Source organism: Leptinotarsa decemlineata, unplaced genomic scaffold (assembly GCF_025532065.1).
Source record: "Leptinotarsa decemlineata unplaced genomic scaffold, Ldec_3_MD MMD2_tig00000251_RagTag_RagTag, whole genome shotgun sequence".
In the NCBI taxonomy this organism is placed as follows: Eukaryota; Metazoa; Arthropoda; class Insecta; order Coleoptera; family Chrysomelidae; genus Leptinotarsa; species Leptinotarsa decemlineata.
This window is the reverse complement of record NW_027412547.1, coordinates 2851941-2874411: the sequence shown is the minus strand read 5'-3', so window position 1 is coordinate 2874411 and position 22471 is coordinate 2851941. Positions and strand designations below refer to the sequence as shown.

At 33.8% G+C, this 22471-nt stretch overlaps 1 protein-coding gene across 1 annotated transcript in view; it reads left to right on the top strand.

The window, feature by feature from the left end:
- Nucleotides 1-4731: 4731 nt before the first annotated feature.
- Nucleotides 4732-22471, top strand: part of LOC111504533 (uncharacterized) — a 99378-nt gene continuing 81638 nt past the window's right edge. The window contains exon 1 of the mRNA XM_074173515.1: nt 4732-4998. The gene's annotated coding sequence lies outside the window, so the exon portion shown is untranslated. The remainder of the gene's footprint in view (nt 4999-22471) is intronic.

Here is a 22471-nt window from a genome sequence, read left to right as displayed (position 1 = left end):
TCATGAGATGAAGAAAACTAGCTACTTACTTTCGAACTGATCTCAATTCATATCTAAGTGGGTGCACTTTCACTTTCCAGCACCAATCAATGATTTTGGGTAGAAATCTGCGGAAAAGTTTTTCCAGACCTTCGAAAGCAGTTTTTATTTATTCTACAGGCCGTTTCTTTTATCATATATGTGGTAACATTGCTATATTCTGAACCGTAACAGATACGAAGACGATTAAATAGGAAAAAAGGTGACTGTCATCGGGAACAATACAGTGGTTGAAGAAAATTTACGGTGACTCTCGCCCTTCTCGAGTTATACGGGGAAAACAAAAAATGCTGTTTTTCGTTTTTTTTCGAATGGAATTGTTATTTCGGAGAAAATCAAAAAAATGGGGAAAAATTGGTATTGTATTCAAAGTGTACTATGACGATGTTATGATAAATATTCGATAAAACGTTTCGTGTCAACATGGCCACCATCAACTTTTTTTTTTAAATACGGACCTGTCTTTTTTATTACAGATATTGATAAAGCGATGAATTCACAATACAAGGGTATATTACATTTGATATTTTTATAGCGTTTCATATGAAATAACCACCATATCAGTGACAACAATCAGACAGAAAAACAATTTATTTAATCATGAGCTTTTGGGAAAAATGAAACCAATACGGAAAATCAAAGCTATCATGCTAATCTACATTAAATGCTGGAATTGAATTCCGTGTTAGGAATCACACGTTAAAAGGTAAGACCTCGTTAATCCTTAGCTCGCACAAGTTTCGACTTCTGAGGGTTGTCGTTCGTGAGGTTGCGACAGCTGGTTGACGGAAAAACAGATTTTTTTTAAACAGATTGACGACGACCTCTTTGTTGGATGCTCATAAGTTGTCGGTCCAGACAATTTCTGTGGCAATTTTCTAACATGATATATGTAATATTCATAAATGCATCTCTTATTTTTTGTTCGAGATGATCGATATCTGTACTTGGTGTTGAAAAAACGTTATCCTTTATGTATCCCCAGACAAACAAATCTGAAGGAGTAAGGTCTGGGGATCGAGCTGGCAAGTCAATTGGTCTAATGTTTCCAATCCATTTTCTTGAGAATGTTGCATCTAAAAGTTCCCTTACTATTGCTGCATTATGGGGAGAAGTGCCATCGTTGAAAATATTGTATTTCATGGCGGATATTCAGTGGCAATTCATCTAAGTAGCCATCGAGTTTATTGAATAGAAAATGAAGATACATTTCATGATTCAAATGATAATCGTGAAAGAAAGAACCAAAGATGTTTGTTCCCACAATTCCCAACTAAACATTTATTCCGAACCTTTCTTGGAAATTGGTTTCCCTATGTTAATGTTCATTTGTAGTATTCCACCTTTAATGTATATTTCTGTTGAACCAACCATTGTTGATGAATTTTGATTCGTCCGTACATGTTATTTTTTACAAATATTTCCAACTTCCCTATTTCTACGTCTTAATCACTTCGCAAATCGTACTCTCCTTCCGTAATCCCTTTCATTGAGGTGATGATTAGGAAGAAATAAGCCCTGAAAGAAGGATTACGACAATATAAAATTTTATAATTTAAAATGTTTGTCACTGATGATGGTAGTTATTTCAGATGAAACGCTATGAAAATATCAAATTTGATATACTCTTGGATTGTGAATTTATTGCTTTATGAATATTTGTAATAAAAAAGACAGGTTCGTATTTACAAAAAAGTTGATGGTGGCAATGTTGACACGAAACGTTCTATCGAATATTTATCATCACACCGTCATAGTACACATCGAATACAATGACACTTTTTTCCATTTTTTAATATTCTCCGAAATAACAATTCCATTCGAAAAAAACGAAAAATAGCATTTTTGGTTTTCCCCGTATATTTCGAGAAGGGCGAGAGTCACCGTTAATTTTCTTCAACCATTGTATTGTTCCCAATAACAGTTACTTTTTTCCCATTTAATAAAATTCGTATCTGTTATGCTTTAGAACAGGGGTCTCCAAATTACAGCCCGCGGGCCAAATCCGGCCCGCCAGTGTCATCAATCCGGCCCGCGACAGCCAATGATTTACTGTCATCAATCTGGCCTGCGATAGCCAATGATTACCTAATTGTTGTTATTATTGCTGTGATAAGTTGAAGAAGAAAACACAGAATGATAATTACTCCGTTTTATTTACTTGCAAGGTAAAAGTTAACGACAGAAATGATGACAAAGGAAACTTAACTCAAGTATATAAGTTTAAGCATATTAATAACAAACTAATAATTCAAATGAATCACAGTAAAACAAGAACAATAATGAGATGATTTATGTAATTGTGATATTCCACCGACAATACTTTGTAGTTGTGGATCAATTTTACTTGTAGCAATTATCAAAAGAGATTTAAGATGGTCATCGGTTAATTGAGATCTGTAAATATTCTTTGTGTACTTCATTTTGGAAAACTTTTTCTCACACAAGTAAGTAGTACCAAAAACAGAAAACAACCCACGAGCAAATTTATGCAAATTATCAAATTGTTCCAGTGGAAGACTCTAATAAAATTCCATCAAAGATGAATTTTGATATTTATTCTTAAGCATATCACTGCACCGTAAATCAATAATTTCCATTTGGACTTCCGGAGCCAGGGTTTCAATGTCAGAATCAAAAGGATTTCGAAAAAGCTTAATTTCCTTCGCAATGACATCAAAATCTGAAAAACGAGTATCAAAATTTATCTTCAAAGCACTCAAAGTTTCGATTGCAAAATTGACGGGAAATTCAGTCTCTGTAGTGTGGCTGAATATTTCACATGTTTCAAAATGTGTGAAACATTTTTTACGTAATTGCGATTGAAATAGTATTATTTTCTGCCTGAAGGATTTGATATTGGTGTATAAATCAGGGAGAAGCTGATTTTCTCCTTGCAATCTCAAATTTAGTTCGTTCATATGATTTGTCAAATCGACATAGAAGCCTAACTTCCACATCCATTCACTATTTTCTAAATCGGCAAAATGGCGCTGCTTCTCATTTAAAAAAATTTCGATCTCTGCTCGAAGTTCAAAAAAGCGCTTAAGGACTTTTCCGCAACCAAGCTAGAGTACGGCAGTATGATATGGTAACTCATTTTCTCCAATCTGTTGAATAAACTCGCGGAATTGTCGGTGATTCAGCCCAGTGGATCTGATGAAGTTAACAACTGATATGACTGATTTCAGAACTTCAGACATATCCAAACATTTTCCGCACAAGAACTGTTGATGAATGATACAATATAAGACTAATGATTTTGAACCACCATCATTTTCTACAGCCTTTAACACAAGTGCAACCACTACTTTATTATTACCATACCTACATATTTTTGCCTCCATCAGTTGTTATAGATTTCAAATTTTTCCATCGAAGGTTCTTTTTACTAATGGCATTTTCAACTCCCTTAAAAATATCTGCCCCAGTTGTCGTGCCGTGAATACAATCAATATCAAGAAGTTCTTCATACACTTCATAGCTTTTATCTACTCCGCGAATAAAAATCAACACCTGAGCAGTATCTGACACATCCGTTGATTCATCCGATGCTAGAGAAAACCACTCATGATGTCCAGTTGAGATGATATATTTTCTGCGATGTCTTGCACCCTCCGAGCCACGGTGTTTGCTGACAAACTGACACTTTTAAATGAATTTACCTTTTCGGGGCATATTTCTTCGGCTACTGCAATCAAGCAATCTTTTATCATTTCTTCATCGGTGAATGGTTTGCCACGTTTTCGGATTTCAAGAGCCACACGAAAGCTGGCGCGAGTTGCAGACTTTTGTTCAGTATTCGCTTTGGTAAACAAAGATTGCTGCGATTTGAGTCCGCGTTTCAAAGCTTCCAATGTTTTCTTCCGCAAACTTCCTGGATACTTGGAGTAACTTCGAAGATGTTTTGATTCATAGTGTCGTTTCATGTTATAGTCTTCAAGAACAGCTATGGTTTCATTACAAATTAAACATAGCTTCTCATTACTGGACTCAATCACAAAATACTGAAAGTTCCATTTTTCTTGGAGCGTTCTGCATTCACTGTCAATTTTTCGCTTCTTTTCCATACTGACAAATCACACATAAAAACAATAAGTCAAATCAAAATACTTTTATTGACGGGTATTACTTCATTTCACAATAGACTGTTTCGCTTCCTTCGCCTTTCCTACGCAGACTAACTCGCAGTTGCGCCGCTAGCCTTTTTATATGCAATCATTACTGCTATCTCGAGGTAATTCGGTAATTCCTTCACGTTCAACTTTCTGAAAACACGATCCAATTCTTAGGAAAGAAATTTTTGGCTTTCTACTTCTTCATTTTTATATACTAGTTCCTACCGTCCTTGTAGGACGGTAGGACCTTGTAAGACCTGATAAAACGGTAGCCGGTCGTGTTGACGTCGATGGTTTCCTCCTCCCACTCAATCGACCGCTGTGTGAACCGGTGGTTCAACCCGCGACGCTAGACGATTGATTTTCACCCCGTGTTAGGAATCACACGTTGTAAGGTAAGACCTCGTTAGTCCTCAGCTCGCACAAGTTTTGACTTTTGAGAATTGTTGTCGTTTAACAGAAGAGTATTGCTTGTTTTAGAAAATTCACTCAGTTTAATCAAATTCCATTCGGGAAATTGAGGACTTTAGTAGTTGACACCTCCGTAGTAGTTCATTTTTCAGACCCCCCGTATTGCCGCCTCTCGCGGATATCGATCTGGGGGCGGTCTGACCGTGAGCCACATAGAAAATCAACCCCAACCCTGAATTCAGTACGTAGCTCACTCTCAGAATTGGTCGGTGTTTCGAGACGATAATAATAAAAATATATACTTTGTTCTCAGTTGATGATTGATCGTAATGTGTCTTATGTTTATGTCAAAAGTAAATTCGGTCGTTGCGAATGGAGAAATTTGATAGTGGATTGGAGTTGAAAACGATTTTGAAAACAACTGAACGTGGTGAGTTTAACTGGGAGAAATTCGTGCTAAGCCAGAGTTTATTGCGTATTACAATGTATGGTTGTACTGGGTACTAAAAATAATTTATTTGGTTGGTATTCTTGTGATAATCATGAGGGTCAAGTCATGAAATCACTGGAAAATATTTTTTACATATTCATTATTTTTTAAACAACACAATTATAGCATTAATGAAATGTTTATCATCCATCATCACTATCAGACAGAATGGTTGATTCAAATATCACTCTTTAACAAAGGTTTCGGAATAAATGAAATTAAATCAATCAGAGGATTACTCCAACATGTATTTTTTTCTAACACAAAACACAAGCACTACAGGAAAATCCTCAGAGCGGTCCCTGTGCGAAAGTAGGGATTCACATTGGATTTGAATCGCTGGAGATTAAATCCATTTGGAAAAACTTTTTCCAAATGAAAGAGTTTTTAAACAGTGAAGTTCTAGGTTGCCAGTGATGTCCGTGTCTCCAGTCAGGCGGATGGTTCTTTTCTGGATGGAATCCAACAACTTCAAGGTATGTTTGGGGGCAGAACTCCTTAAATGAGAACGATACTCCAAAGATGTTCTGATCTGAGCTACATAAAGCATCAAAAGTTGCTGAGGTGTGTACAGTTTTCTGGTTCGGAACAGTGTTCCAAGCTTTTGAGAAGCAGCCTTCGCAATTCCAGCGACATGATTGTGCCGAGACATATTGGTGTCCATTTTGAGCCCCCAACAAACTTATCTAAGCAGAAAGCGGAATTGTCTGACCTGACATTGTTATATCCGACTCGGAGACATTTATCTTCTTGAAGAAAACCGATGCCTGGGTTTTTGTTGCATTGAATTGAACCTGGTTAATTCCACCCCAATTCGGAATCACTTCTAGATCCTCATTAAGATATGCAACCTCCTGCTGTCGGTGAAGATGTGCCTCCGTAACCGATGTCCTAGAATCCAAATGGAATGACGAGACAAGTGTGCAACAAAGCAATATATTGGATTCTTGGTTTTTTCCAATAAATCATTGATATACAATAAAAAGAGGGTTGGAGACAATATGCATCCCTGGGAACACCAGCGTTGATGATGGAAGAAGCAGTTCTGCTAATGAAGAAGAGAAGCGTGAATATTATACAAATTGGCACATTTCACTAATCAAAGAATACCTACTAAAGAATGTAATTAACAAAAGTTATTTATAATTGAAAGTAATGCTCAAATCATGTCCTTCGTTGGGATATTTACTTACTATTTGGAAAATGATATATTTTTTTTATTTCATTCTGTCCAGTTAATCAATTTACCCTACAATCATTTGCGGACGATAAATCAAACGTTACCATACCTGATATATAGTAAAATGTTGCTCAAAATCATTTTTACACAGTAGGTACAGAGCCTGCACCTTATACACAGCCTCTACCTTGTACAGGCTTGTACCTTGTACAAGCTTGTACAATTGCAAGGTACAAGTCTGTACCTTGTACAGGCTGTGTACAGGCTACACTATTCTTGCTACATAGACGAAAACTAACTATTGTGTATTCACAATTAATTGATTCAGTAAAAGTATTCTATGATCAGCAAGTCAGATAATTCGTCATTTATATTTTTTACATTAGTAATATTTTTCTTCAGTTTTTTCTGCGCGGTTTACAAGATGAATGAAATGAATTGAAGGTGTTATATTTTTAGGAGTGATTAATTTTTGGGAAAGAAAGTTTTTGGCTTTCTACTACTCCATCTTAATACAAAAAAATGTGGGAATCTTCCAAAGAAAGGAAGGAAGTAATCAATATGAAAATAAGTAATTCTATACATGGATGTGTAGATCATGCAAAGAAGTAACTTTCTGGCACGAACTGAAAGAAAGTCCTCCTGAAACAGACACTTTCATATAAACATTGAATTACACGAAAGAAAAAAAATATATGGAAACAAATACTTTTATATGAACACTGAATTATACAGAAGATACTTTTCTCTACTCAGTTTGTATTCCAAACATTCGTTATGGAATAAAATTAGACATCATTCACAGGAGTTCTACTTTAAATGAATGGTAACAAATTGCACTTACATGGAACACTGCTATCCTCACTGGTAGACATCGATGTTTCGCCGTAAGGCACTTGCCTTAAGGCAACCCAACATCGTAGTCGTAGTCGTGCGCATATATCGTGCAATATATATACAGTGTGACCCATTTAAAATGGAACCACCCCTGTAGAATGTGCATTTTTCAATCAATCTCAATTTTTTTTTATTGAAATATTAAGCATGAAAAACTGTATCTTGACACTAACTTTCACAATTTTAGTTTCATTTCCAAGGCACTTTATGGTTTTTTTTGTTTGTCAAAAACGGCAAAAGTTTATTAGGCAATTTTTGTTTCCAAATTTGACTACACCACTGGATTCGTAGTCGTTATAAATCAAAACTGTCAAATTTTCATTAAAAAATATTTGTTAACAACGTAGTTACAACAACTTCAATTTTGGAAACAAAGTATTTGTTTGTAATTTTTATTCAGATTATAGACATATTTGAGATCTGACAACACTGTCATCACCAAGTAGAACACCAGTGAATTTGTACAGTGAAAATCCGAAGTCAACAGCTCAATGCGTTCTACAGTTATAACTCCTGAAAATATGGTAATGTGAGAGATTTGTGGTGCAAGCGTTTTGTAATAAAAATCTGACTACGCCACTGAATTTGTGTATAATATTCCCTTAAAATCATTCATTTGAGTGTAGGTTACGAGAAGTGTATTCTAGAATAACAGAAAATTAAAAATTCATTTTCAAGTTATGCCGTACTTAGTAGGTACATTCTTCCGCATAGCCGCTAAAATCAAATTGATTTAAAGCATGGAAATCATTTATTCAATAATAAAACAGAGAGCAGGACAAAAATTGTTCCCTGTAAATTCTTCATAACTCAGCTAAAACAATCTTTTAGAGGAGATATCAATAATTTGAGGAAGCTGAACTCATTATGCAAAGGTTTTATAATAAATCAACAGTAGGCTGTGATTTTGACAGTTAATCATAAATAAAATAATAGTTGTTAGTTACGTGCATTTAATAATGGCTTTGCAATTATCATTAGAAGAAAGAATTGAAATTGTGAGAATTTCTGGGGACAATTATCATAGTGAAAGAGAAGCAGCTAGGATATTTATTCACAGACATCCAAATCGACTTCCCATTGACAGAAGCACCGTCAGTAAAATTAACACTAACCAACACTCAAATGAATGATTTTAAGGGAATATTATCCACAAATCCAGTGGCGTAGTCAGATTTTTATTACAAAACGCTTGCACATATTTTCAGGAGTTATAACTGTAGAACGCATTGAGCTGTTGACTTCGGATTTTCACTGTACAAATTCACTGGTGTTCTACTTGGTGATGACAGTGTTGTCAGATCTCAAATATGTCTATAATCTGAATAAAAATTACAAACAAATACTTTGTTTCCAAAATTGAAGTTGTTGTAACTTCGTTGTTAACAAATATTTTATAATGAAAATTTGACAGTTTTGATTTATAACGACTACGAATCCAGTGGTGTAGTCAAATTTGAAAACAAAAATTGCCTAATAAACTTTTGCCGTTTTTGACAAACAAAAAAAACCATAGAGTGCCTTGGAAATGAAACTAAAATTGTGAAAGTTAGTGTCAAGATACAGTTTTTCATGCTTAATATTTCAATAAAAAAAAATTGAGATTGATTGAAAAATGCACATTCTACAGGGGTGGTTCCATTTTAAATGGGTCACACTGTATATATATATATATATATATATATATATATATATATATATATATATATATATATATATATATATATATATATATATATATATTGAACCCTTGTATGTATTTTTGATTAATTTTCTTGGGTTATTGCGCACATGTTAAAGTAAAATATACGGAAAAAAGACTTCAATTGAACGTTTCGCCTCTGGCCAGAGGCATCTTCAGTAAAATTCTTTTTAAATCAGTGAAAATGGGTAACATTTTTCAGTAATTAACAGCTGGAATAAATCAAAAAAACATATTAAATTGAGTGTTAAGTATTCACGAAAGGAGGGTTACATACCTTGGCAAGTACCGCATAATTCATTATAATATTTGGCTTTTTTCCACATTATAATTTTAAAAATTAATGTTAGTTGATGGAAATCGGTGTGTCATATGTATATCGGTGCGTGTCTCAGTTCTGCAGGATATGGAATATAAAAATTTTGTTTTGCGATTGGTTCTTTTTTTCATTTTGTTGGAATGTTTATTTGCTATGTGTAGGGGTAATAGGACTAGTTTTATTATGAAGTGTGGTTAAATTGTTAGGATATTTTTGAAGTTAAAGAACTGTGTGGTAGATTTGGCTGAGGTTGTTGATATCTGTTCTATTGTTTATAGTGTTTGGTGATTTTTTAATATATATCATTTCTTTTATAGTTCTTTTATCATGGTTGTGTTCATACGCTAAAACTTTGGTGCCATTAAAATTTTAGTTGTGGTTGTCGGTAACAATATGCTTGTTTAGAGCAGTATTAGAAATTTTCATGTTTGTGTCCATTTAGTCGATTATTTAATAATTGTGACGTCATCCCAATGTAAATTTTATCGCAGTCAAAACATGGAATACTATAAATCAAGTTGAATTGTTTCATTACAGGAACTTTGCTTTTTAGTGACGTGAAAAGTTTTTTCGTTTGGTTATAAGATTTGTAACATGTTTGTATGTTGATAGACAACCCCTCGGCTGCACATTCTATACGTTTTATACTTCAAGTAAGGACAACAATTTTCTTATTACCTTGATGTTGCAAAATTTAATTATAAATCATTCTTCAAAAAATAATGAAAAATAGTCTGTCCAGGATTTTTTAGCGAACCCATTTTTAACACATTTTCTAATATACTGAATTCATTATAAAATATATTTCATTCTATTATCAGCTCGGTGAAGGTCGATTTAGGTTCGGATCTTAGACTATAGTATTATTGTGAAAAAAGCATAGGCGCTTTGTGCCATAATTTTTGTATAAAAAGCGCCCGTCGCATTTTTCACAATAATACTAGCATTTTCCGTTCGTTATTGTTTTAAGCTTATTTAAAAACAATATATTTTTAACTTTTTGATTCGATGTTCTTTGAAAGCGTGTTTTTTAGTTTTTTTAAACTATATTTATTTTTTAACGGCAAAATTATGAAATACAACAAGTTACCACCTAATGCGCTATTGTATTGAAAAATACTAGAAGTTCGTCCTGATAAGCTACTGTGTGTTACATTTCATTCAATGTTAGCTATTTCATTGTTTTACGATATTTTTCTAATTCTAACACCTTAATACATCAGTTTACTGGAGATTTTGACTCAAATAATTTACCGTACCTACAATCAGCAATTTGTTGAACTGAAAATCAATCAGTCACTAATAATAATATTTCAAACGCGTTTTCATGATATGGAACAACTAGATTCCATACTCATTCATTATGATATTCATAGGCATTGTTTTGGGATGAGTTTTAAGTAGCTCTTAGTATCAAGAGAATCAGTTATATGAAGCAAAATTAATTATTAGGAATCGTTTCTGAAAACAGCAAAGAAGCCATCAAAATCTAATTCATCATTGGATATCAAAAAATAAAAACTATCGAGGAGACATACATACACATATAAAGAAATGAATATTTTGAAATAAATTTCGAAATAGCAATCTCAACCAACTACCTACACTACACTACACTACCTATAATTCAATATCCAGCATGGTATTAACCGGGGAAGTAGTTGTTTTTCGATAGACGTTTACCACATCCTACTGTGTGGATAGTTGGGACAGATTAATATTTCCAAATTCATTTCAAAATATTTATTTCATTATTATGTAAAAAAATGAGCAATGATGTCTTCTAATACCATACTTTGTGAATCTTTTAGATAACCTAATAAACCTAATAACTCTAAAATTTGAATTAAATAAGAATTTATATGCATGTCCTTGAGGTAACGGACCATTATTTTGAAGAACAACCGGAAATGAAAGTATATCGTTTTTTATTCTCCTTCAGAATAGTTCCTTTCTTTCCAAAATTGAATATATATTTCTTCTAGCGAAACGACATTGAGTTGTGGTTTGTTATTTTGCTGAAATGCGGAAAATCTACCATTCAAAATGATCAATTTTATATAACTTCATATCAAGTATATCAATAATTCATTAAAAATAGAAAACCTCCAAAGGTTACGATCTTTGAAATATTCTTTAAATTCGAATTAAAATCGACAGCATAGTTAGTTGATAATTTGAAAACGGCAAATGTGTCGAAAAATTTAAATCAGTAGTGAAGGTTTCTTTTTTATGTATGAAATAACTTCGATCAACTTTTGGATCTCTTCCGGATAGATTCCACATAATTTCATGGAATTCAAATTCAATTCAAATCAAATCAAATCAAATCCTTTATTTTCCTGTTCGACAATTTCATAAGTAATTGTATTAGGAATAGTCAGTAAAGCTAAAATTATAAACTACCTACTACACTAAAACTAGAAGCACACACGAAAACGCATGCACACACCACACATACACTTACGTTAAATAATCATCAACACTGTAATACGCATTCAGAACTAAAAAATTTTTAATCTTTGTTTTGAACATCTCTAATGTTTTGCTTTCTTTTATTTCATTTGGTAAAATATTGAACAAACGAGGACCTGCAACATTAGGACCTTTAAGAGCAATCCGCCCTCGAGCTAGAGGAACTTGATATATTTTTTTGGCCTAGTGTTAATTGTATGAGTAGAGCCTATTAAAGGAAATTGACTTCTATTTTGAAAAACGTAGACACAAATTTCCATTATGTACAAGCAGGGTGTTCACAGGACTCCATGTAACTTACACCAGTGATACTTCTGATGATGTTTTTTTGAGCCAAAAAAACTTTACCTGCGTTGGTTGACCAACCCCAGAAACGTACACCATAGCGCAATCTCGACTCCACTTCAGCATAGTATATAATTTTTAGTTGATCTAGACTGAGAATATAGCTAAGATTTCGTAGCTTGAATGCTAAAGAATGCAATTTTGGTATGAGGCCATCACAATGTACTTTAAAATTGAGATTTTTGTCAATTTCAACACCCAAAAACTTAGTACTTTTTGACAATGGAAGCAGCTGATTATTCACATCAATATATAGTGGGTCAAGAATTTTTTGATAATTACAAAATTGAATAATTACTGTTTTATGTATAATGTATAATGTATAAAACTAAGAACAAAGCTGAGCCAACTAAGGTTAATACTATTATTTTGGTAGCGGGACGAAATGGTAGAGACATGGCAGAATTTCTCAATTACCAAGCAGATAACAAGTATTCTGTTCAGGTAATTCTTAAACCTAACGCTAGTGACGCGGAGTTTCTTGATACCGCGGAAAAAATTGTTGAAAATCAACAAGAAAATGATGTAGTAGTACTATGGCCTGATAATTTAAACTCAAACCTAATAAATGAAGTACCTAGAATCCTTGAGAGGTCGCCTCACATACTGTTTATCACACAACCGTACCGACTCGGCTCTTCTACAATTAATAAATCAATTTACAATAATAACTTGAAATTAATGAAAACCTTACACGAGAAAAATAGATCGCAGAACATTTTAGATTGTAATAATATATTCAGAGGAAGTAACTATAAACGTAATGGTTTTTCTTTAAAGAAGTCTGCGAAGCGGTTCTTGAGTAAGTCTTTACTGAAACATTTCGAGACCCGCATGAAATGTCAGGAAGCACCAACAAATTATACCCTTAGCGAACGTAAAGAAGATACCCTTGAGAGCAAACAATACGTGCCAGCTACGAACCACATTTACCCAAGATTATCATGTATCTCTTTAGTTTCGGACGACAATCCTGCTTCCCTCGCGGAAGAAATTTATGAAGCTGAACATCAGAATGAAATGACCAATGGAAATGTTTCAAATTCGTTTCTACTTCACAATGATCAACCTGAGATATCCTCAAGAGACACTGACTCTCAAGCTCATTATCAATGTAGTTCTTTTTTAGAGATGGTAATGTAGAAGTTCATAACATAACGAATACTCAAGACTTAACCTACCATTTGTTTAAAAATCATCACAAAGTAAAATCTTCACTATATACCGATAGAGCTAGTTGCAGCTCCCTCTCTGATTCCCTTACTTTGGTATTGCTGAATATTCAATCTCTGAGACATAAATGTAATGAACTTTATAGTTTTTTGGATAGCCTAACATTTCCTAGCTTAGTATTGTTAACTGAACATTGGTGCAACATAAATGAACCTATTTTTATATCTGACTACTCTGTTATATGCAGAAACTCGCGAACTGATTCTAATTATGGCGGAACAGTCATTCTGATTAATAATAATGCAGCTAGTAAATACTCTTTCATTCAAATAGATAAGTATCAGGACCTCTTGGTGGATAAAATTTTTGAATTCACAATATGTTTTAGTAAAAAATATAATTTATATATTGTATGTCTATACCGATCTCCATCATCGGATGTTAATATTTTCTTAAACAACTTAGAGATATTGCTTTCGGACTTACCACTTAATTGCTCCTTGATATTAACAGGGGATTTTAATATAGATTATAATGACTACGTATCTATTGCTAGAGAATCACTTAATAATTTATTTTTGGCGTTCCACTTGGCTATGCACGTAGAGCAGGATACTCGCATTTCTAGATTCTCTGCAACTCGGATTGATTATATTTGTAGCAACTTGGATGCACAAAATATTACATGTTCAGTTACTCCTTCCGGTATTTCTGACCATGAAGCAATTACTTGTTCGGTACTCATCAACTCATCAGATAAGCGGATTAAATCTAAATATGGGAGGCTGTTCAGTGGTTCGAACTATAATAGGTTCTATATGAATTGTCTTGAGGTCAACTGGCAAAATATTCTAACTGAATCTGATCCATTCTTATCTTTTCATTCTGTATTATCGAATGTTTTCAATGCATCATTCCCGAAACAAAAAATTAAATTGAAATCTAAGAAACCGTGGCTGACAAAAGGTCTAAAAGTATCTTCTAGAAATTTACGCTCACTGCATTATGTTAAGAAGTACATAAACAACCAATTCATCTCTACTTATTTTAGAGAATACCGCAAAATATATAGATCCACTATCAAGCAAGCTAAGCATATGTATTTCATGAACAACATCAAGAAATCGAATAATAAAATCAAAGAGACGTGGTCAGTTATTAATGAGCTGAGAGGTAAATCGAGAAAAACAGTTGTTGATGTTCCTATGAATCCTAACACAATCAATGAGTATTACTGCACGATTGCTCAAAAACTTAGCGGTACTATCAATGCGCCTTACGATCCTCTGATCAATTTAGATAAAATTATAATTAGTGAAATGCTTATATTGTATGACACCAATCTTTGTGAATTAACCGAAATTTTGTATGATATTAAAAACAAAAGTGCAGCTGGATATGATGAAATTTCTGCAAAGATAGTTCTCAATTTACCTGTTGAAGCTCTGGAAACTATAGTAGCACTAATCAATTCTTCCTTCAATACTGGAGTGTTTCCCACATCCCTGAAAACTACGATTGTTATCCCTCTACATAAAGGAGGGGATTTGGAGGACCCCTCCAATCTACGGCCTATATCTCTGATTCCGACTTTGGCGAAAATCATTGAGAAATTGGTCAAGAAACGTTTGAATGAATTTTTGAATCTCAACAGCATCGTAAGTAACAACCAATTTGGGTTTCAGGCTGAAAAGGGTACTCACCAGGCAATTTTCTCACTTTTGTACGAACTTTATTCAGAAATAAACGCTGGTGATGTAGCCGCAGCAGTTTTTCTTGACCTTTCTAAGGCCTTTGATTGCGTTAATCATGACATACTCCTTAGGAAACTGGACCGGTATGGTTGCAGAGGAACTTCTCACAAATGGTTTGAATCTTACCTTTCAGGACGTGAACAAATGGTTAGAACAACTGAAGTCTCAGAGAGGAGGGTAATCAAAACTGGGGTGCCTCAGGGTTCCGTGTTGGGTCCCATTTTGTTTTTATTGTATGTTAATGATTTGACAACAATTAATATATCAGGCAGCTTCACGCTATTTGCGGATGACACCACTATTTTATGGAGAGAGAAGAACTCATTTGAATTGCATAGAAAAATATCTTCTGACTTGCAAAAAATAAAATCGTGGTGTGACGCTAATATGTTATCCTTGAATGTCTCAAAATCCAATGTGATATCATTTAAATGCTCGCTTGATGAACTTCACATGGGTAAGGGTATCTTACAAAACAAATCAAATACTAAATTCTTGGGTGTATTTATTGATAATAAGCTCAAATTTGAAGAACACGTTAGACATCTTGGAGTAAGTTATCCTCCGGTTGTTATGCAGTGAGAGTGGTTTCAAAGGAACTGAACTTCAGTATTGCGAAAATCGCCTACTATTCTTTAATTGACGCCCATCTTCGATATGGCATACCATTTTGGGGAGCATGTAGTCCAACCCTTTTGTCTTCTGTTCTGGTACTACAGAAAAGAGCTATTAGATGCCTTTGTAATGTTAAACCCAGAGATTCATGTAGAGAACTCTTTAAAACCAATAAAATATTAACTGTGATAGCAGCGTTCATCTTAGAGACGGTGTGCTTAGTGTTCGTAAATAAATCAAAATTCACTTCAGTAACCACTCCATATTCGACTCGAAGTAGTGAGTTTACTTTTAGGCTCCCTATCCCCACCTCAAGTTTAGTAAAAGATTCGATAATTTATAATGGAGCCAAATTATATAATCATCTGCCAGTTGACATAAGGTCTACTACTAACTTATCTATCAGGGTTTTTAGAAGGACCGTAAAAAAATTCCTTGTAGATAGACCGTATTACAGCTTACAGGAATATTTTAATGACTCCTTTTAAAAGTTTTGCTTTGATGTGCATATTGAAAGAAAGATCTATTTACCGGCATATTTTATTGTAGATTGTATTAGTTATTTTGACATTTGACATTTGACGTTAAGTTATCGAAGTATTTGATAATTTATAGTTTTATTTTATAAGGTGTTGTAATTGAATATATGTATCTTGCTTTGTCAACAAGTTTTTCTTATGACAATAAAGCATATTTATTATTATTATTATTATTATTTGGATTGAAAACAAGCGAATTACTGGAAAACCACCAGTTCAATGATCTCATTGTTTGCTCGCATTTTCGTTGTATACTTGTTTGTTCGGAGCCTGTTACAATCGTGGCAACGTCATCAGCAAATTTCACACACTTTGCATCAGGAACAGATTCGTCAATTTTATCTATATATACTCGGAATAGTACAGGTCCCAAGACTGAACCTTGTGGTACTCCGAGTGATAGAGGTATCCGTTGAGAGTTCATTATTCTTTTTTTACCATTAATTACATTGGTGATGGTTACATATTGGCTTCTGCCAAACATAAATGAATCGATCCAATTATTCCAAATTTCCCCAAAACCCAGCTCATGTAACTTTCTTGATGTTGTTGTTCTTCCTTAGAACACTTCATAAAAAACCTTATGGCGTACTAGGAGCGGTGTCGGTATGAAGGTGGAAGTTCACGATGGATTTGAATCGCTGGAGATTTAATTCTATAATTTCAATAATCTCCAATGTTGAGTATTTATATTTGGCACCTCTGTACATTCAATTACCCCCCCTCCCCCTTCCAGATTAAATATAAAATAAAAATAATAAAATATTTATTAATCCTTTCAACTATTGTTAACAATAGATGTGATAAGTCAAAAACAGTGTCATTAAGTTTTAATTGACAAACAGGACGAAACAAGCACAATGATGACTAACATAGACTATGTAAAATACACTTCGATATCATCTCAAAATTGAAAAGTATAATTCAAATTCCTCAACAATATAGAAACATTATCTGATGAGGAGTTAGCTACAAAATCCTTATGCAGTGATTTTTTTTAATGCCCTCCCCCCCTTTTATTTTTTGGAGGGTCAACTCAAAAAATTAAAATTTGGGATAATGAAATTAATGTAAGAATACTATTCTGAAGTGAAATTAACAGATGAAACTTCCAAGATGGCGACTGAGCGTCATCTGGAGAAAAAATTAAATGGAAAGGGGGTCTTGTGACACATTTTTTTGAAGCTCCTGACAAATGCTTCACAACCCTAGAATATAATCTCTGTATCTTCAACTACTGCAAAATGGCGGAACTTTTAATAATTGCCTGAATACATTGACATTTAACTTAATAATATGAGGTAATAAGCTTGATGTCAGGTCACAAGATGCTTGAAATCATTGCCTTGAACTCCTTGACATATGAACAGCCTATCCCATATTCCACGCCACACAGTTACGTCAATATCTCTAAATATTCATTATTCTCTGCCGTATATCCACTACTGAAGTAGGTTCAGTTCCGTACACCTTTTGCTTCAAATAGTCCCATAAAAAAAGTCCAAATGTGTCAAATCTGGCGAGCGGGCTGGCCATTCTGTAGGACCTGGACGGCCAATCCAACGACCGGGAAAAGTAGTATCCAAATAGTTTCTTACTTGTCTGGAGTAATGTGGTGGTGCTCCATCTAGTTAGAATACAATATCCATATCAAATTCATTAGAATTCGCTTCAACAGTAGTTTCCAGCATATTCAAAAACATTTCCCCTGTTAAATTTTGATCAATAAATAGAGGTCCTACAATAGGGTATCCCAATATTCCCACCCAAACGTTGATTTTTTCTGAATTTTGGGTATGTGTTTCCCGGAAAACTTGAGGGTTGGTGTCACTCCAATAACGGCAATTTTGTTTGTGAACATTGCCGTTTGAAAAAAATGTACACTCGTCAGTAAAATAAATATGGTGGAGATAGGTAGGATGCCTTGTAATGGTGTCTGTCATGATTTCGCAAAATTCGATCAGGGTCATCTTCAGTAAATTGGTGTACCATTTTGATTTTGTATGGATGATACCTATTCATCTTCAAAAGTCTCCACACAGTAAAAGAAGATACCTCACAAACATTCGCGACGGAATAAGCAGACTGTTCAGGATTTACTACCATCTCACCAATTATTTGCACTTGCTGTTCTTATATACGGAATGGATGGATGACCTGGGGGCTTTTTGTTATGTAAACTACCGGTAGTTGTGAATTTGGATACAAGTTCCCTCAAATATTTTCTATGAACCCGTTTCAAAAGAGAACGCTTGTTGACTGCACCCGCAATTTATATAATGAAATGTGTCATTTTTTTGCACTGGAACCTTGACTTGTATATAACGAACTTGAGCATTCACGGTCGTGATACTCGCCATGCTACTGCTCTGAGGGTCCCTTCACATAAGAGTGATCATTTCAAAAATTCTCCAGTATATAATGCCATACATTTTTATAACAGACTGCCACTTTCTATAAAGAGGTTGAATTCTTCAACTTTGTTCAGTAAGAAAGTTAAAAACTTATTCCTGGACAAATGTTACTACAGTCATAAGGAATATTTAGAGGATTCTTTCACAGAAGAATAATAAGATATATAATCGTTCTGAATTTTCACTTGCTGTTTTGCTTCAGTTTCAGTGTTCTGACTGGCGATTTTATCGTTTTTTTTAAATATGTGTGTACATGTTTGTAAATATGTATATTTATTTATTTTTCAATTAGCATTTTATATATCTATATGTACCTATACCTTTGTATATGCAAATATTAATTTTTATTTAAGCTTTGATTCCATAATTTTATTCATAAGTGACGTACTGTTTTTTTGTAATTAATCATTGACCTACCATATATACGCTATATATCACAAATGGTGAATAAATATTATTATTATTATTATTAGATAGGACGATTCGGAAAACGTTCATTGAAAATCCTTTCAGTCTCGTGAAAGTTACGCGTCGCACCGTAAATAAAAATCACTTCAATGTTTTCTTCCAATGGACGAGAATTGACCATTTTAGATATTGTTGACCTGGTACCTTTCTACTAGTAAAACCGAAAACTAAACGAGAATATTCTAAATGAATAATGATGTTCATTGTCGCACTGACATTTTTTGTCGTTTTTATAAACAAAAATAACTTGTCAAACCTTATCGGGTTGTTGGAATTGTCATATGGCAGATGAAAAGGAATATTTCTAGAAATATCGAAATTAATATGAAGACAAACTTCAGGAAATTATCAAATGTTTCGCCATTTTGTAATAGGTGAAGATATTGACTTCATATCCATAGGGTTGTGAAGTATTCGTCAGGAGCTTCAAAATGATGTGTCACAAGACCCCCTTTCCATTTAATTTTTTTCCCAGATGGCGCCCAGTCGCCATCTTGAAAGTTTCATCTGTCAACTTCACTTCAAAATAAAGTGTTCATGCATTAATTCCATTATCTCAAATTTCAATTTTTTGACTTGACCTGTTCAAAAAATGAAAGGGGTCATTAAAGAAATGCACTGTATTACCTGTATAACCTGTATAATCCTGTATAACATCCGAAACCGGTCGTGAAAATGAAAAAAAGTATTTCCATACATTTTATTGAAGTGGTCATTGATTTCCACGAAATAAACGAGTCACCAATTACTCAAAAGTTACCTAATTAATTGAGAGGATGAACATCACTTTCGGTGTTCAAAATAAACCTCAAATCTTTTTTAATAGCAAGTAATTTCTTTCCCTTAGAGGAGTTATTTTCAGCAGAATTTGTCTAAAGAAATATATTCAAATATTTTTATTATTTTCGTAACTTATAATATTGTGTTGATTGTTTCAATGCGAACATACTTGATAATCAGCTTCAATATTTATGTAGGTGGCCTTGCCAATTCTGTTCGATAATATTGTGATGATTGATTCTAATCATTTCGTTTGAGTTGATATTCAATTTAATTCAATTCAAATCATGAAATTTTATTATTGTAGCTGTGTTGTGATTGCCATTAACATATTCTCTTCATTATACATGATAATAATATAGAACTTTCACGCGTAATGAAAATAAAGTCTATAGTTTATATTGTGAGGATTTTTAATTATTATCATGAATAGTTTTAATAATATTCACCAAGTAACGAGCCAATATATTCAAAATATTTTCTTCGTGGTGTTTGACTCATTGCCCGCTCTCATATTAACGTACAGCCGAAGCAACTGAACGTAGAATTTTGAAATATGCAGGTAGGTTCTTTGTATAGCGTCAATGAGAATCAAGAAAGGAACTCAGAAATGTTCACTCCAAGGGGGAGAAGTAGGGTTTCAAAGATTGTATTGAATTTCGTCAGTTTTGAAGTTGAAAACCTGAAGTTTCGGTTTGTAACCATTAGTGTGAAATGGTATGTTACGAAACTTAATGTGATAAACCAAATTCTACGCGGGCAACAACTAGTATTGAAATATATTTCAATTTTGTCTCGATTTATACAGGGTGGGTCATCGAAAACATGGAGGTTTTGGATACGAATCTTGCAAATCCGAAAAAACGCTCAGACATGTCGATTTTTATTGGGAGGGGGGCAGTTTTTTTTCCCCATTTACAGTCACTTCAACCCCGGGCAGAGGGGTAAATAACCCTTGGAATTTTAATAAGGAATAGGGGGCAAGTCGTACATCGTTTGAAAGATCTTGGAATTCTCTGAACAATGGTGTTTTTTTTTCAAATTTGGACGTATTTAAAAGAGTTCTTTCTGATAATTAACTTTTTCAATATTGATAATAGCAACAAATTGTTGTACGCCACTGCTCAGTTGGAATGTTTCTCACGATACTTTTTGTGAATTTTTAGTTCTTATCTGATAAGAGGACTATTACAATTGAGAAATGGTTAGGAATGCTGATTCTATTTCTCATCTTTATGAATATTACTGGAGTTTTTTCCCCAACACCAAATCGTTATTTTTAACACCTCGACACGTGTTTCGATCACCAAGTGATCATCTTCAAAGATGAAGATTAAAACTGAGAACTACTGCGAGCTAATCCTATTTACGCTATATAGGTATCCCATACAGGTGAACCATCCAGGCGTACCACCCATGCAGGTATACCATCCTAAATTAATTTTACAATTTTGCCTCATCTATTATTTTACAATATATGTGTTTATATAAAACAATTTTCAGCTATATAAAAATTAATTTCACAATATTGCCTTTCCAAATTTATTTTTGCAATGTATCCTTATGTAGTAATCAGTAAACCCAACAACATTATTTTATTTTAATTTAACAAGCTATATAGTATGCTCTTTGGTATAGGTCCGTCATCGTTATTCGTAATATTATTGTTTTTACTTATTTCTACACTCTCATAGGCATCTAGGTGCCTGTTGCTGTTAAGTTGTCTAACTAATCTTAATGAACTGAAATCTATGGAATGGTTTTGTTGCAAAATATGATGGGCAACTGCTCATTTTTCAGGTCTTCCATATTTTAAGTGTGCTATGTGTTCCTTATATCTTACTTTAGTAGATCTTTTTGTCTGTCCATGATATTTTGCATCGCAGTCCTTACATTCAATTTCGTAAATTCCAGACTTTTCCGAAGCCTTGACTTTGTCTTTTGGACTTCCCAAAAGGCTCTGTAGTGTATGACTTGTTTTGAAAACCACCTTCATACCTAGTTCCTTGAAAATATTTCCAAAGTTCCTCGTATATTGGTGGTATGGAACTGAGATGTATTTATCTTGGTTTTGGAAAGGCAATATTGTGAAATTAATTTTTATATAGCTGAAAATTGTTTTATATAAACATATATTGTAAAATAATATATAAGGCAAAATTGTAAAATTAATTTAGGTTGGTATACCTTTATAGTTGGTACGCCTGGATGGTTTACCTGTATGGGTTACCTTTATAGCATAAATAGAGTTAGCTTCGCATTAATTTCTAGTTTTAATCTTCCTCTTTGAAGATGATCACTTGGTGTTCGAAACACGTGTCGAGGTGTTAGAAATAACGATTTGGTGTTGGGAAAAAAACTCCAGTAATATCCATTACTACACCAAAGGTTCCAAACAGTGCATCATAAGTCTCATTCTTATGTTAAAAGTGATATCTACATTATTACTAGTAGTGAGTGCCGTGAAGTGTTGCTAAAGAAACAATGGTTTACACAACTGCAGAGAGGGTTGAGTTAATTGAACTGTACTATGGAAATAGACATTGTGCTGCGAGAGCCGCTGAACTGTTCAATCAACAACATGTGAAGAATATGTTGCGACAGTATGTTTTCGATTCAGTTGCAGAATTTCACGCAACTGGATCTGTAGCAAATCAAAAACGGCAAATAGAACCACCAGTAACAAAGGAGGTGACACAAGGGGCAATTCTGGGCCATGTTGAGCTTGACCATACTTTGAGCACAAGAAAGT